General features: G+C 50.9%; 20 non-coding genes across 20 annotated transcripts; all 20 read right to left on the reverse strand.

Moving 5' to 3' along the window:
- Positions 1-16: 16 nt before the first annotated feature.
- Positions 17-135, reverse strand: TRNAL-UAA (transfer RNA leucine (anticodon UAA)). Its single transcript has 2 exons — positions 98-135; positions 17-62 (listed from the first exon to the last, which is right to left on the reverse strand). It is a non-coding gene; the product is annotated as a tRNA-Leu (tRNA).
- Positions 136-382: 247 nt separating this feature from the next.
- TRNAL-CAA (transfer RNA leucine (anticodon CAA)) lies at positions 383-501 on the reverse strand. Its single transcript has 2 exons — positions 464-501; positions 383-428 (listed from the first exon to the last, which is right to left on the reverse strand). It is a non-coding gene; the product is annotated as a tRNA-Leu (tRNA).
- A 65-nt stretch (positions 502-566) lies between these two features.
- Positions 567-685, reverse strand: TRNAL-CAA (transfer RNA leucine (anticodon CAA)). The gene is made up of 2 exons: positions 648-685; positions 567-612 (listed from the first exon to the last, which is right to left on the reverse strand). It is a non-coding gene; the product is annotated as a tRNA-Leu (tRNA).
- A 433-nt stretch (positions 686-1118) lies between these two features.
- On the reverse strand, positions 1119-1237 carry TRNAL-CAA (transfer RNA leucine (anticodon CAA)). Its single transcript has 2 exons — positions 1200-1237; positions 1119-1164 (listed from the first exon to the last, which is right to left on the reverse strand). It is a non-coding gene; the product is annotated as a tRNA-Leu (tRNA).
- A 64-nt stretch (positions 1238-1301) lies between these two features.
- On the reverse strand, positions 1302-1420 carry TRNAL-CAA (transfer RNA leucine (anticodon CAA)). The gene is made up of 2 exons: positions 1383-1420; positions 1302-1347 (listed from the first exon to the last, which is right to left on the reverse strand). It is a non-coding gene; the product is annotated as a tRNA-Leu (tRNA).
- Positions 1421-1670: 250 nt separating this feature from the next.
- TRNAL-CAA (transfer RNA leucine (anticodon CAA)) lies at positions 1671-1789 on the reverse strand. Its single transcript has 2 exons — positions 1752-1789; positions 1671-1716 (listed from the first exon to the last, which is right to left on the reverse strand). It is a non-coding gene; the product is annotated as a tRNA-Leu (tRNA).
- Positions 1790-2217: 428 nt separating this feature from the next.
- Positions 2218-2336, reverse strand: TRNAL-CAA (transfer RNA leucine (anticodon CAA)). Its single transcript has 2 exons — positions 2299-2336; positions 2218-2263 (listed from the first exon to the last, which is right to left on the reverse strand). It is a non-coding gene; the product is annotated as a tRNA-Leu (tRNA).
- A 62-nt stretch (positions 2337-2398) lies between these two features.
- Positions 2399-2517, reverse strand: TRNAL-CAA (transfer RNA leucine (anticodon CAA)). Its single transcript has 2 exons — positions 2480-2517; positions 2399-2444 (listed from the first exon to the last, which is right to left on the reverse strand). It is a non-coding gene; the product is annotated as a tRNA-Leu (tRNA).
- Positions 2518-2764: 247 nt separating this feature from the next.
- TRNAL-UAA (transfer RNA leucine (anticodon UAA)) lies at positions 2765-2883 on the reverse strand. Its single transcript has 2 exons — positions 2846-2883; positions 2765-2810 (listed from the first exon to the last, which is right to left on the reverse strand). It is a non-coding gene; the product is annotated as a tRNA-Leu (tRNA).
- A 61-nt stretch (positions 2884-2944) lies between these two features.
- Positions 2945-3063, reverse strand: TRNAL-CAA (transfer RNA leucine (anticodon CAA)). The gene is made up of 2 exons: positions 3026-3063; positions 2945-2990 (listed from the first exon to the last, which is right to left on the reverse strand). It is a non-coding gene; the product is annotated as a tRNA-Leu (tRNA).
- Positions 3064-3674: 611 nt separating this feature from the next.
- On the reverse strand, positions 3675-3793 carry TRNAL-CAA (transfer RNA leucine (anticodon CAA)). Its single transcript has 2 exons — positions 3756-3793; positions 3675-3720 (listed from the first exon to the last, which is right to left on the reverse strand). It is a non-coding gene; the product is annotated as a tRNA-Leu (tRNA).
- Positions 3794-4039: 246 nt separating this feature from the next.
- Positions 4040-4158, reverse strand: TRNAL-UAA (transfer RNA leucine (anticodon UAA)). The gene is made up of 2 exons: positions 4121-4158; positions 4040-4085 (listed from the first exon to the last, which is right to left on the reverse strand). It is a non-coding gene; the product is annotated as a tRNA-Leu (tRNA).
- Positions 4159-4773: 615 nt separating this feature from the next.
- On the reverse strand, positions 4774-4892 carry TRNAL-UAA (transfer RNA leucine (anticodon UAA)). Its single transcript has 2 exons — positions 4855-4892; positions 4774-4819 (listed from the first exon to the last, which is right to left on the reverse strand). It is a non-coding gene; the product is annotated as a tRNA-Leu (tRNA).
- Positions 4893-5139: 247 nt separating this feature from the next.
- TRNAL-CAA (transfer RNA leucine (anticodon CAA)) lies at positions 5140-5258 on the reverse strand. Its single transcript has 2 exons — positions 5221-5258; positions 5140-5185 (listed from the first exon to the last, which is right to left on the reverse strand). It is a non-coding gene; the product is annotated as a tRNA-Leu (tRNA).
- Positions 5259-5323: 65 nt separating this feature from the next.
- On the reverse strand, positions 5324-5442 carry TRNAL-CAA (transfer RNA leucine (anticodon CAA)). Its single transcript has 2 exons — positions 5405-5442; positions 5324-5369 (listed from the first exon to the last, which is right to left on the reverse strand). It is a non-coding gene; the product is annotated as a tRNA-Leu (tRNA).
- Positions 5443-5875: 433 nt separating this feature from the next.
- Positions 5876-5994, reverse strand: TRNAL-CAA (transfer RNA leucine (anticodon CAA)). The gene is made up of 2 exons: positions 5957-5994; positions 5876-5921 (listed from the first exon to the last, which is right to left on the reverse strand). It is a non-coding gene; the product is annotated as a tRNA-Leu (tRNA).
- A 64-nt stretch (positions 5995-6058) lies between these two features.
- TRNAL-CAA (transfer RNA leucine (anticodon CAA)) lies at positions 6059-6177 on the reverse strand. The gene is made up of 2 exons: positions 6140-6177; positions 6059-6104 (listed from the first exon to the last, which is right to left on the reverse strand). It is a non-coding gene; the product is annotated as a tRNA-Leu (tRNA).
- A 250-nt stretch (positions 6178-6427) lies between these two features.
- On the reverse strand, positions 6428-6546 carry TRNAL-CAA (transfer RNA leucine (anticodon CAA)). Its single transcript has 2 exons — positions 6509-6546; positions 6428-6473 (listed from the first exon to the last, which is right to left on the reverse strand). It is a non-coding gene; the product is annotated as a tRNA-Leu (tRNA).
- Positions 6547-6794: 248 nt separating this feature from the next.
- On the reverse strand, positions 6795-6913 carry TRNAL-CAA (transfer RNA leucine (anticodon CAA)). Its single transcript has 2 exons — positions 6876-6913; positions 6795-6840 (listed from the first exon to the last, which is right to left on the reverse strand). It is a non-coding gene; the product is annotated as a tRNA-Leu (tRNA).
- Positions 6914-7530: 617 nt separating this feature from the next.
- TRNAL-CAA (transfer RNA leucine (anticodon CAA)) lies at positions 7531-7649 on the reverse strand. Its single transcript has 2 exons — positions 7612-7649; positions 7531-7576 (listed from the first exon to the last, which is right to left on the reverse strand). It is a non-coding gene; the product is annotated as a tRNA-Leu (tRNA).
- Between the last annotated feature and the right edge of the window lie 6925 nt (positions 7650-14574).

The following is a 14574-nucleotide window of genomic DNA, read 5'->3' on the forward strand; positions in this document are numbered from 1 at the left end:
AAATAAAAAAAGAGTTTATCAGAAGTGGGATTCGAACCCACGCCCACATACGTGGACCAGAAGCCTCATATAACCCGTACAACTGGGCAAGGTTTCCCTTAAGTCTGGCGCGTTCGACCACTCGGCCATTCTGACACGATATTTTAGTACTAACCAAAGGAGACACTGGCTTCGTTCTTGTACTAAAATAAAAAAAAGTTTGTCGGAAGTGGGATTCACACCCACGCCCACATACGTGGACCAGAAGCCTCGTTCAACCCGTATCACTGCGCAAGGTTTCTCTTGAGTCTGGCGCCTTAGACTACTCGGCCATTCTGACACGATATATCAGCCCCAGCAAAAGAAGACGCTGACTTCGTGCCGGTAGTAAAGTGAAAAAGTTTGTCAGAAGTGGGATTCGAACCCACGCCCTCATACGTGGACCAGAAGAATCGTTCAACCCGTATCATTGGGCAAGGTTTCCCTTGAGTCTGGCGGCTTAGACCACTCGGCCATTCGGACAAAATATATCAGCCCAGCAAAAGAAGACACTGACATTTTTCTGGTAGTAAAGTAAAAAAAAAGTTTGTCAGAAGTGGGACTCGAATCCACGCCCACATACGTGGACCAGAAGCCTCGTTCAACCTGTATCACTGGGCAAGGTTTCGCTTGAGTCTGGAGCCTTCGACCACTCGGCCATTCTGACACGATATTTCAGCCCCAGCAAAAGGAGACACTGACTTTGTGCTGGTAGTAAAGTAAACAAAAGAGCTTCTCAGAAGTGGGATTTAAACCGACGCCCTCATACGTAGACCAGAAGCCTCGTTAAACCCGTATCACTGGGCAAGGTTTTCCTTAAGTCTGGCGCCTGGGACCACTCGGCCATTCAGACAGGAAATTTAAGCCCAGCAAAAGGAGACGCTGGCTTTCTTCTGGTAGTAGATTAAAAAATTTTGTCATAAGTGGGATCCGAACCCACGCACACATACGTAGACCAGAAGCCTCGTTCAACTCGTATCACTGGGCAAGGTTTCCCTTGAGTCTGGCGCCTTAGACCACTCGGCCATTCTGATACGATATATCAGCCCCAGCAAAAGATGACACTGACTTTATGCTCGTAGTAAAGTAAAAAAAAAGTTTGTCAGAAGTTGGATTCGAACCCACGCCCACATACGTGGACCTGAAGCCTCGTTCAACCCGTATCACTGGCCAAGGTTTCCCTTGAGTCTGGCGCCTTAGACCACTCGGCCATTCTGACACGATATATCAGCCCCAGCAAAAGAAGACACTGACTTCGTGCTGGTAGTAAAGTAAAAAAAGTTTGTCAGAAGTGGGATTCGAACCCACGCCCACATACGTGGACCAGAAGCCTCGTTCAACCCGTATCACTGGGCAAGGTTTCCCTTGAGTCTGGAGCCTTAGACCACTCGACCATTCTGACACGATATTTCAGCCCCAGCAAAAGGAGACACTGACTTTGTTCTGTTAGTGAAGTAAAAAAAAAGTTTGTTGGAAGAGAGATTCGAACCCACGCCCGCATACGTAGACCAGAAGCCTCGTTCAACCCCTATCACTGGGCAAGGATTCCCTTGAGTCTGGCGCCTTAGACCACTCGGCCATTCTGACACGACATAGCTGCCCCAGGAAAAGAAGACACTGACTTCGTGCTGGTAGTAAAGTAAAAAAAAGTTTGTTAGAAGTGGGATTCGAACCCACGCCCACATACGTGGACCAGAAGCCTCGTTCATCTCGTATGACTGGGCAAGGTTTCCCTTGAGTCTAGCACCTTCGACCACTCGGCCATTCTGACACAATATTTCAGCCCAGCAAAAGGAGACACGGATTTTGTGCTGGTAGTAAATTAAAAAAATTGACAGAAGTGAGATTCGAACCCACGCACACATACCTGGACCAGAGGCCTCGTTCAACTCGCATCACCAGGCAAGGTTTCCCTTCAGTCTGGCGCCTTACACCACTCGGCCATTCTGATACGATATGTCAGCCCCAGCAAAAGGAGACGCTGACTTTGTTCTGTTAGTGAAGTAAAAAAAGTTTGTCAGAAGAGGGGTTCGAACCCACGCACACATACGTGGACCAGAAGCCTCGTTCAACTCGTATCACTGGGCAAGGTTTCCCTTAAGTCTGGCGCCTTAGACCACTCGGCCATTCTGATACGATATAGCAGCCCCAGCAAAAGATGACACTGACTTTATTCTCGTAGTAAAGTAAAAAAAAGTTTGTCTGAAGTAGGATTTGAACCCACGCCCACACACCTAGACCAGAAGCCTCGTTCAACCCGTATCACTGAGCAAGGTTTCTCTTGAGTCTGGCGCCTTAGACCACTCGGCCATTCGGACACGACATACCAACCCAGCAAAAGGAGACACTGACATTGTTCTGTTTGTAAAGTAAAAAAGTTTGGCAGAAGTGGGATTCGAACCCACGCCCACATACGTGGACCAGAAGCCTCGTTCAACCCGTATCACTGGGCAAGGTTTCCCTTGAGTCTGGCGCCTTAGACCACTCGGCCATTCTGACACAATATTTCAGCCCCAGCAAAAGGAGACACTGACTTTGTGCTGGTAGTAAAGTAAAAAAAAGAGCTTCTCAGAAGTGGGATTTCAACCCACGCCCAAATACGTAGACCAGAGGCCTCGTTCAACCCGTATCACTGGTCAAGGTTTCCCTTAAGTCTGGCGCCTTGGACCACTCGGCCATTCTGACATGATATTTCAGCCCAGCAAAAGGAGACACTGACTTTCTTCTGGTAGTAGATTAAAAAATTTGTCAGAAGTGGGATTCAAACCCACGCCCACATACGTGGACCAGAAGCCTCGTTCAACCCGTATCACTGGGTAAGGTTTCCCTTAAGTCTGGCGCCTTCGACCACTCGGCCATTCTGACACAAAATTTCAGCCCAGCAAAAGAAGACGCTGACTCTGTGCTGGTAGTAAAGTAAAAAAATTGACAGAAGTGGGATTCGAACCCACGCACACATACGTGTACCAGAAGCCTCGTTCAACTCGTATCACTGGGCAAGGTTTCCCTTGAGTCTGGAGCCTTAGACCACTCGACCATTCTGACACGATATTTCAGCCCCAGCAAAAAAACACTGACTTTATGCTGGTAGTAAAGTAAAAAAAAAGATTGTCAGAAGTGGGATTTGAACCCACGTCCACATACGTGGACCAAAGGCCTCGTTTAACCCGTATCACCGGGCAATGTTTCCCTTAAGTCTGGTGCCTTAGACAACTCGGCCGTTCTGACACGATATATAAGCTGAAGCAAAGGAAGACACTGACTTTGTTCTGGTAGTAAAGTAAAAAAAGTTCGTCAGAAGTGGGATTCGAACCCACGCACACATACGTGGGACCAGAAGCCTCGTTCATCTCGTATGACTGGGCAAGGTTTCCCTTGAGTCTAGCACCTTCGACCACTCGTTCATTCTGACACAATATTTCAGCCCAGCAAAAGGAGACACTGACTTTGTGCTGGTAGTAAATTAAAAAAAATTGACAGAAGTGAGATTCGAACCCACGCACACATACGTGGACCAGAAGCCTCGTTCAACTTGCATCACCGGGCAAGGTTTCCCTTCAGTCTGGCGCCTTAGACCACTCGGCCATTCGGACACGGCATGTCAACCCAGCAAAAGGAGACACTGACATTGTTCCGTTAGTAAAGTAAAAAAAGTTTGTCAGAAGTTGGATTCGAACCCACGCCCACATACGTGGACCGGAAGCCTCGTTCAACCCGTATCACTGGGCAAGGTTTCCCTTGAGTCTGGCGCCTTAGACCACTCGGCCATTCTGACACGATATTTCAGCCCCAGCAAAAGAAGACACTGACTTCGTGCTGGTAGTAAAGTAAAAAAAGAACTTCTCAGAAGTGGGATTTTAACCCACGCCCACATACGTAGACAAGAAGCCTCGTTCAACCCGTATCACTGGGCAAGGTTTCCTTTAAGTCTGGTGCCTTGGACCACTCGGCCATTCTGACACGATATTTCAGGCCAGCAAAAGCAGACACTGACTTTCTTCTGGCAGTAGATTGAAAAATTTGTCAGAAGTGGGATTCAAACCCACGCCCACATACGTGGACCAGAAGCATCGTTCAACCCGTATCACTGGGCAAAGTTTCCCTTAAGTCTGGCGCCTTGGACCACTCGACCATTCCGACACGATATTTCAGCCCCAGCAAAAGGAGACACTGACTTTGTGCTGGTAGTAAAGTAAAAAAAAGAGCTTCTCAGAAGTGGGATTTCAACCCACGCCCACATACGTAGACCAGAAGCCTCGTTCAACCCGTATCACTGGGCAAGGTTTCCCTTAAGTCTGGCGCCTTCGACCACTCGGCCACGCTGACACAATATATCAGCCCCAGCAAAAAAAAACAATGACTTTATGCTGGTAGTAAAGTAAAAAAAGATTGTCAGAAGTGGGATTCGAACCACGTGCACATACGTGGACCAAAGGTCTCGTTTAACCCGTATCACCGGGCAATGTTTCCCTTAAGTCTGGTGCCTTAGACAACTCGGCCGTTCTGACACGATATATAAGCTGCAGCAAAAGAAGACACTGACTTTGTTCTGGTAGTAAAGTAAAAAAAGTTTGTCAGAAGTGGGATTCGCACCCACGCACACATACGTGGACCAGAAGCCTCGTTCATCTCGTATGACTGGGCACGGTTTCCCTTGAGTCTAGCGCCTTCGACCACTCGGCCATTCTGACACAATATTTCAGCCCAGCAAAAAGAGACACTCACTTTGTGCTGGTAGTAAATAAAAAAAGAGTTTATCAGAAGTGGGATTCGAACCCACGCCCACATACGTGGACCAGAAGCCTCATATAACCCGTACAACTGGGCAAGGTTTCCCTTAAGTCTGGCGCGTTCGACCACTCGGCCATTCTGACACGATATTTTAGTACTAACCAAAGGAGACACTGGCTTCGTTCTTGTACTAAAATAAAAAAAAGTTTGTCGGAAGTGGGATTCACACCCACGCCCACATACGTGGACCAGAAGCCTCGTTCAACCCGTATCACTGCGCAAGGTTTCCCTTGAGTCTGGCGCCTTAGACTACTCGGCCATTCTGACACGATATATCAGCCCCAGCAAAAGAAGACGCTGACTTCGTGCCGGTAGTAAAGTGAAAAAGTTTGTCAGAAGTGGGATTCGAACCCACGCCCTCATACGTGGACCAGAAGAATCGTTCAACCCGTATCATTGGGCAAGGTTTCCCTTGAGTCTGGCGGCTTAGACCACTCGGCCATTCGGACAAAATATATCAGCCCAGCAAAAGAAGACACTGACATTTTTCTGGTAGTAAAGTAAAAAAAAAGTTTGTCAGAAGTGGGACTCGAATCCACGCCCACATACGTGGACCAGAAGCCTCGTTCAACCTGTATCACTGGGCAAGGTTTCGCTTGAGTCTGGAGCCTTCGACCACTCGGCCATTCTGACACGATATTTCAGCCCCAGCAAAAGGAGACACTGACTTTGTGCTGGTAGTAAAGTAAACAAAAGAGCTTCTCAGAAGTGGGATTTAAACCGACGCCCTCATACGTAGACCAGAAGCCTCGTTAAACCCGTATCACTGGGCAAGGTTTTCCTTAAGTCTGGCGCCTGGGACCACTCGGCCATTCAGACAGGAAATTTAAGCCCAGCAAAAGGAGACGCTGGCTTTCTTCTGGTAGTAGATTAAAAAATTTTGTCATAAGTGGGATCCGAACCCACGCACACATACGTAGACCAGAAGCCTCGTTCAACTCGTATCACTGGGCAAGGTTTCCCTTGAGTCTGGCGCCTTAGACCACTCGGCCATTCTGATACGATATATCAGCCCCAGCAAAAGATGACACTGACTTTATGCTCGTAGTAAAGTAAAAAAAAAGTTTGTCAGAAGTTGGATTCGAACCCACGCCCACATACGTGGACCTGAAGCCTCGTTCAACCCGTATCACTGGCCAAGGTTTCCCTTGAGTCTGGCGCCTTAGACCACTCGGCCATTCTGACACGATATATCAGCCCCAGCAAAAGAAGACACTGACTTCGTGCTGGTAGTAAAGTAAAAAAAGTTTGTCAGAAGTGGGATTCGAACCCACGCCCACATACGTGGACCAGAAGCCTCGTTCAACCCGTATCACTGGGCAAGGTTTCCCTTGAGTCTGGAGCCTTAGACCACTCGACCATTCTGACACGATATTTCAGCCCCAGCAAAAGGAGACACTGACTTTGTTCTGTTAGTGAAGTAAAAAAAAAGTTTGTTGGAAGAGAGATTCGAACCCACGCCCGCATACGTAGACCAGAAGCCTCGTTCAACCCCTATCACTGGGCAAGGATTCCCTTGAGTCTGGCGCCTTAGACCACTCGGCCATTCTGACACGACATAGCTGCCCCAGGAAAAGAAGACACTGACTTCGTGCTGGTAGTAAAGTAAAAAAAAGTTTGTTAGAAGTGGGATTCGAACCCACGCCCACATACGTGGACCAGAAGCCTCGTTCAACCCGTATCACTGGGCAAGGTTTCCCTTGATTCTGGCGCCTTAGACCACTCGGCCATTCCGACACGATATTTTAGCCCCAGCAAAAGGAGACACTGACTTTGTGCTGGTAGTAAAGTAAAAAAAAGAGCTTCTCAGAAGTGGGATTTTAACCCCCGCCCACATACGTAGACCAGAAGCCTCGTTCAACCCGTATCACTGGGCAAGGTTTCCCTTAAGTCTGGTGCCTTGGACCACGCGGCCATTCTGACACGATATTTCAGCCCAGCAAAAGAAGACACTGACTTTCCTCTGGTAGTAGATAAGAAACTTTTGTCAGAAGTGGGATTCAAACCCACGCCCACATACGTGGACCAGAAGCCTCGTTCAACCCGTATCACTGGGCAAGGTTTCCTTTGAGTCTGGAGCCTTAGACCACTCGACCATTCTGACACGATATTTCAGCCCCAGCAAAAGAAGACACTGACTTAGTGCTGGTAGTAAAGTAAATAAAAGAACTTTTCAGAAGTGCGATTTTAACCCACGCCCACATACGTAGACCAGAAGCCTCGTTCAACCCGTATCACTGGGCAAGGTTTCCCTTAAGTCTGGCGCCTTGGACCAATCGGCCATTCTGACACGATATTTCAGCCCACCCAAAGGAGACACTGACTTTGTTCTGGTAGTAAAGTAAAAAAAAAGTTTGTCAGAATAGGATTCGAACCCACGCCCACATACGTGGACCAGAAGCCTCGTTCAACCTGTATCACTGGGCAAGGTTTCCCTTGAGTCTGGAGCCTTAGACCACTCGACCATTCTGACACGATATTTCAGCCCCAGCAAAAGAAGACACTGACTTTGTGCTGGTAGTAAAGTAAAAAAAAGAGCTTCTCAGAAGTGGAATTTTAACCCCCGCCCACATACGTAGACCAGAAGCCTCGTTCAACCCGTATCACTGGGCAAGGTTTCCCTTAAGTCTGGTGCCTTGGACCACGCGGCCATTCTGACACGATATTTCAGCCCAGCAAAAGAAGACACTGACTTTCCTCTGGTAGTAGATAAGAAAATTTTGTCAGAAGTGGGATTCAAACCCACGCCCACATACGTGGACCAGAAGCCTCGTTCAACCCGTATCACTGGGCAAGGTTTCCTTTGAGTCTGGAGCCTTAGACCACTCGACCATTCTGACACGATATTTCAGCCCCAGCAAAAGAAGACACTGACTTAGTGCTGGTAGTAAAGTAAATAAAAGAACTTTTCAGAAGTGCGATTTTAACCCACGCCCACATACGTAGACCAGAAGCCTCGTTCAACCCGTATCACTGGGCAAGGTTTCCTTTAAGTCTGGTGCCTTGGACCACTCGGCCATTCTGACACGATATTTCAGGCCAGCAAAAGAAGACACTGTGGTGAAGCCTTCGAACAGTGGGTCGTCCTCTCCAGCGCCTTCTAGTGGGTTGCCCTTTTTAGCAAGAAGAAGAGCAGCTCGTGCAGAGAGTCGGTACCCGCATTGACTGTCACTGTCAAGCATCGTCGACAACCATCCGCCAATAAACGTCTCAACAATTTGGTGGAGAGTGCTGGGCCCTTCTAACACCTTCGGTTAGCATTTGATGCCCCTGGAGCTACGATCCCGCACCGTGCCTTCTACCATGCACCAAGACGCCGCACAGCAAACGCTTCCTCCTGCGCCGACGCCATGTTCCGGTGTTCCCCGCATCCGGGACCCTCCTGTCTTCACCGGCGCGGATGGCACCGACGTCGAGGACTGGCTTGCTATGTACGAACGCGTCAGCGTCCCCAATCATTGGGACGAGGCAGGAAAACTCGGCAACCTGGTTTTCTACCTCGCGGGTGTGGCCGGCATGTGGTACAACAACCACGCATCCGATTTCCCCACTTGGTCCGCTTTTAAAACCGCCGTCGTCGACGTGTTCGGCCGTCCTGCCGTTCGTAAGCTCCAAGCCGAACAGCGGTTACGTGAACGAGCACAGCAGACCGGTGAGTCCTTCACAAGCTACATAGAGGACATTCTTGACTTGTGCAAGAAAGTGGACGCGAGCATGTCAGAGGCCGACAGAATTACCCATGTTCTAAAAGGCATCGCCGACGATGCCTTCACCATGCTCCTGGCCAAGAACCCTCGCACTGTGGCAGAGATCATTACACTTTGCCAAAGTTACGAGGAGCTGCGACGGCAGCACTCGATGACCCGACGACCACCCTCACGTGACGCTGATCTCTCGGCCTTGTCAACACTTCCGGACCACACCGCCTTGCTTGCTGAAATCAAGTCATTCGTGCGTGAAGAAGTTGCCCGCCAGGTCTCTTTACTGGCCTTCGCTTCCCCGCAACGTGCTGAACAGTCGTCAAGCACACTTCTGCCTCCCCTCCGCCGAGCCATTCAGCAGGAAATCGCGGAGGTCGTTCCAGAATATCACCAGCCGCCTCCAGTATCTACACCACTCAGTTACGCCCAAGTTGTCGCCAGGCCACCCCCACCGATTCCTGTGACTGGCCCTCTTGGTTACACCGAAACCATCGCCAGACCCCAGGCCTTCGGAGAAACTGTGCCGCCTACATATACCGACGTCATCCACGTGCCCCGTGTGCCGCCCACTATGCAGTTATATCAGCAGCCGGCTCGCCCATCGCGTTCTTCGACATGGATGGGACCCGCGAACCGATGGCGCACTGCGGACAATCGCCCCATCTGCTTTGCTTGTGGTTGCGTCGGGCACGTAGCACGCTACTGCAATCGTGTGCAGCGACCGCAAGTCGCCTCCAATTTTCCCAGCCAATCGAGCCGCTTTTATGACCAACCGCCACCTACGTCACCGTCGTCCCGCCCCGCTCCATCTACCCGCCGCTCACATTCTCCGCGACGTCGCTCACTGTCGCCGATACGGCCACGTCCACTAGAGGGTGACCAGGAAAACTAGTCGTCGCAGTCCACGAGGCAAGGGCTGCGACGCTGTCGAACTGCGGAAGCCCTCAGGAAAGACCATCGAACGTGATAGACGTGCTTGTGGATGGTGTTCGTGCATCTGCCCTTGTAGATACTGGAGCCGCCGTATCCGTGATGGACGCAAAGCTTAGCCGATTACTGCGCAAAGTGACCACGCCACTTTCCGGGCTCTCCCTCCGTACAGCCAGCGCCCAAAGCATTCACCCTACAGCGATGTGTACAGCCCGCCTCATGATTCAGGACGTGATGTATGCCGTTGAATTCATCATAATTCCTTCATGCTCTCACGACGTCATCCTAGGATGGGATTTTCTCTCCCGCCACGACGCCGTCATTCATTGCGCACCAGCAGAAATAGAGCTAACACCATTCTCTTCTTTGACGCCGGCCGACAGTCCATCTACTGCAAGCAAATTACTCGTCAGGGACGACACGCAAGTGCCTGCAAACTCGTCCACGGCGGTGTCGGCGTACTGTGCAAGTCTTTCAGACACCGCTGCACTCCTCTCACCATTTCATCGCGTTTTCACCAGAAAAGGTTTGCTGGTTCCTTTCGCGACCGTGCAAGTAACTCGCGGCAGCACCACTATTTTTGTTCTGAACTCATCCCCGTAGAGTGTTACGTTGGTGCGAGGGGAATGTCTCGGCAGCGTGGAACCCATCGAAGACGCACAAGTCATGGATCAACCTGATGACACGCACTGCCGAAGTTCCAATACGCTTAGTGCTGTTTCTACATCTGTTTCATCATCCGCTGATGTATTTGGTCCTTCCATTGCTGACAACCTTACGCCGGTCCAGCGCTCCCAGCTTCTGGCTCTGTTGGAAGAATTCCGCTCTTCTTTCGATGTCTCTCAACCTTCTCTCGGCCGCACATCCACTGTTACGCATCGCATTGACACAGGCGCACAACCACCACTACGGCAACGTCCATATCGCGTATCTCCCACAGAACGCCGTGTAATCAACGAGCAAGTGGACGACATGCTACGCCGCGATGTTATTCGACCCTCTAACAGCCCCTGGGCATCTCCTGTCGTTCTCGTCGCGAAGAAGGACGGTTCTGTGCGGTTCTGTGTGGACTACCGACGTCTCAACAAGATCACTCGTAAGGACGTGTACCCACTACCGCGTGTGGATGACGCGATTGACAGCCTGCAAGGAGCCGAATTTTTTTCATCTCTAGATTTGCGCTCAGGGTACTGGCAAGTACCTATGGCTGAGGACGCTCGACCGAAGACCGCTTTCGTCACTCCCGACGGCTTGTACGAATTTAACGTCATGCCGTTTGGGCTGTGCAATGCGCCTGCCACCTTTGAGCGCATGATGGATACCGTCCTGCGTGACCTGAAATGGCACACGTGCCTGTGCTACCTCGATGACGTCGTCGTTTTCGCTCCGGACTTCTCAACGCACCTTCAACGCCTGCGGCATGTTTTAACGCGTCTGAGTGACGCCAGTCTGCAACTGAACCTGAAGAAGTGCCGATTTGCAGCTCGGCAGTTGACAATACTCGGCTACGTCGTGTCCAAGGACGGAATTCTCCCCGATCCAGCCAAGCTTCGGGCCGTGACCGAGTTCCCCAAGCCGACATCCATCAAGGAACTGCGCAGTTTCTTAGGACTGTGTTCCTACTTTCGGCGCTTCATCCGAAACTTCGCGTCTATCGCATCGCCGCTGACAAAACTCCTCGGTAGTAACGGGCCTCTCCATTCGTGGTCATCACAGTGTGACGACGCATTCACAACGCTCCGTCGTTTACTGACGTCGCCTCCCATACTCCGCCACTACGACCCTACTGCCCCTACAGAGGTACACACGGACGCCAGTGGTGTCGGTCTCGGCGCTGTTCTTGCGCAGCGCAAACCAGGGTTCCCGGAATATGTCGTGGCGTATGCAAGCCGTACGCTTACAAAAGCCGAGACTAATTACACCGTCACTGAGAAAGAATGTCTGGCAATCGTGTGGGCCCTTACCAAGTTCCGACCTTATTTATATGGTCGCCCATTTGATGTAGTCACCGACCATCACGCACTATGCTGGTTGTCCTCATTGAAAGATCCTTCAGGCCGTCTCGCCCGGTGGGCACTTCGCCTGCAAGACTACGACATCCGCGTGCTGTACCGCAACGGAAGGCAACATGCTGACGCCGACGCCCTGTCGCGCTCTCCCTTGCCTGACGACAATGCCCACGACTCAGCGTCTCACCTTGCCGTTTCTTCCATTAGCATTCATGCCGTTGCTACTGAACAGCGCAAGGATCAATGGATTGCCTCACTGATAGACTTGCTGACTGATCCATCCACTCCATCCACTCGCGCGTTGCGTCGTCAAGCCCACCATTTCGCCGTTCGCGACGACCTTCTCCACCGACGCAATTACAGCGGTGACGGCCGCCAGTGGCTACTAGTCATACCCCGCAGTCTGCGCTCTGACATATGCGAATTCTTTCATACTGATCCGCAATGTGCGCACTCCGGCGTATCGAAGACTTACCAGCGCATTCGCCAACGGTACTTTTGGCGCGGCATGTACCGCTATGTGCAGAAATTCGTTCGCTCCTGCATAGAATGTCAGCGCCGCAAAACTTCAACGCACCTGTCGCCGGTAGGTCTGCAACCTCTACCCTGCCCTGCCAGGCCGTTTGGGCGCGTTGGCATTGATTTGTATGGGCCACTTCCACTAACGTCGGCCGGTAACCGATGGGCCATTGTTGCTGTGGACCACCTCACGCGATACGCCGAAACTGCCGCTCTCCCCGCGGCTACAGCGAGCGATGTGGCCTCATTCCTGCTCCAACGATTCATGCTGCGACACGGTCCACCTCAGGAACTGCTCAGTGATCGAGGCCGCGTCTTCCTGTCTGAAGTCGTCGAAGCCATTCTCAAAGAGTGCAACGTTGTTCACCGCAAAACTGCTGCTTACCACCCGCAGACGAATGGCCTTACTGAACGCTTCAACCGTACGCTCGGCGACATGCTCTCCAAGTACGTCGCCGCCGATCACACAAATTGGGATTCCATTCTACCCTTCGTCACCTACGCATATAACACCGCCCCTCAGAGCACTACTGGCTTTTCACCTTTCTTTTTATTATATGGAAGGCACCCGTCGCACACCATCGACACTATACTTCCGTACAAGCCAGATCCGTCAGAGTGGGCGCCTATTTCTGCTACAGCCAAGCTTGCTGAAGAGTGTCGAGAGCTCGCAAGGACCTTTACAGCGCATGATCAAGAGCGGCAAAAAGGCATTCGCGCTGACACCAGCACTACTGCGCCCATGTTCCTCCCTGGAGCGCTCGTCTGGCTCTCGATCCCTACCACTTCAACTGGCCTATCTTCAAAACTATTGCCCAAATACGAAGGCCCCAACCGTGTCGTCGAACGCACTACCCCTGTAAATTACTTGATCGAACCCATCGAACCATCTTCTGACATGCGCCGTCGAGGGCGCGACATTGTCAACGTGGAGCGCCTCAAAGCCTACCACGACCCGCTCATAGTAACCAGCTGCTATGTCGCCAGGCGGCTCCCTCTTCGTACCCGGGGTAGTTGTGGTGAAACCTTCGAACAGAGGGTCGTCCTGTCCAGCGCCTTCTAGTGGGTTGCCCTTTTTAGCAAGAAGAGCAGCTCGTGCAGAGAGTCGGTACCCGCATTGACTCTCACTGCCAAGCATCGTCGACAACCGTCCGCCAATAAACGTCTCAACAACACTGACTTTCTTCTGGTAGTAGATTAAAAAATTTGTCAGAAGTGGGATTCAAACCCACGCCCCCACACGTGGACCAGACGCCTCGTTCAACCCGTATCACTGGGCAAGGTTTCCCTTAAGTCTGGCGCCTTCGACCACTCGGCAATTCTGACACAATATTTCGGCACAGCAAAAGAAGACGCTGACTCTGTGCTGGTAGTAAAGTAAAAAAAAATTACAGAAGTGGGATTCGAACCCACGCACACATACGTGTACCAGAAGCCTCGTTCAACTCGTATCACTGGGCAAGGTTTCCCTTAAGTCTGGAGCCTTAGACCACTCGACCATTCTGACACGATAATTCAGCCCCAGCAAAAAACACTGACTTTATGCTAGTAGTAAATTAAAAAAAAGATTGTCAGAAGTGGTATTCGAACCCACGTCAACATACGTGCACCAAAAGGCCTCGTTTAACCCGTATCACCGGGCAATGTTTCCCCTAAGTCTGGTGCCTTAGACAACTCGGCCGTTCTGACACGATATATAAGCTGAAGCAAAAGAAGACACTGACTTTGTTCTGGTAGTAAAGTAAAAAAAGTTTGTCAGAAGTGGGATTCGCACCCACGCACACATACGTGGACCAGAAGCCTCAATTATCTCGTATGACTGGGCACGGTTTCCCTTGAGTCTGGAGTCTTAGACCACTCGGCCATTCTGACACGATATTTCAGCCCCAGCAAAAGAAGACACTGACTTTGTGCTGGTAGTAAAGTAAACAAAAGAGCTTCTCAGAAGTGGGATTTCAACCGACGCCCTCAACGTAGACCAGAAGCCTCGTTAAACCCGTTTCACTGGGCAAGGTTTCCCTTGAGTCTGGCGCCTTGGACCACTCGGCCATTCTGACACGATATTTCAGCCCAGCAAAAGGAGGCACTGACTTTCTTCTGGTAGTAGATTTAAAAATTTTTGTCAGAAGTGGGATTCGAACTCACGCACACACACGTGGACCAGAAGCCTAGTTAATCTCGTATGACTGGGCAAGGTTTCCCTTGAGTCTAGCACCTTCGACCACTCGGCCATTCTGACACAATATTTCAGCCCAGCAAAAGGAGACACTGACTTTGTGCTGGTAGTAAATTAAAAAAAAATTGACAGAAGTGAGATTCGAACCCACGCACACATACGTGGACGAGAAGCCTCGTTCAACTCGCATCACCGGGCAAGGTTTCTCTTCAGTCTGGCGCCTTACACCACTCGGCCATTCTGACCCGATATGTCCGCCCCAGCAAAAGGAGACGCTGACTTTGTTCTGTTAGTGAAGTAAAAAAAAGTTTGTCAGAAGAGGGATTGGAACCCACGCACACACACGTGCACCAGAAGCCTCATTCAACTCGTATCACTGGGTAAGGTTTCCCTTGAGTCTGGCGCCTTGGACCACTCGGCCATTCTGACA

Source organism: Rhipicephalus microplus, chromosome 2 (assembly GCF_043290135.1).
Source record: "Rhipicephalus microplus isolate Deutch F79 chromosome 2, USDA_Rmic, whole genome shotgun sequence".
Taxonomy (NCBI): domain Eukaryota; kingdom Metazoa; phylum Arthropoda; class Arachnida; order Ixodida; family Ixodidae; genus Rhipicephalus; species Rhipicephalus microplus.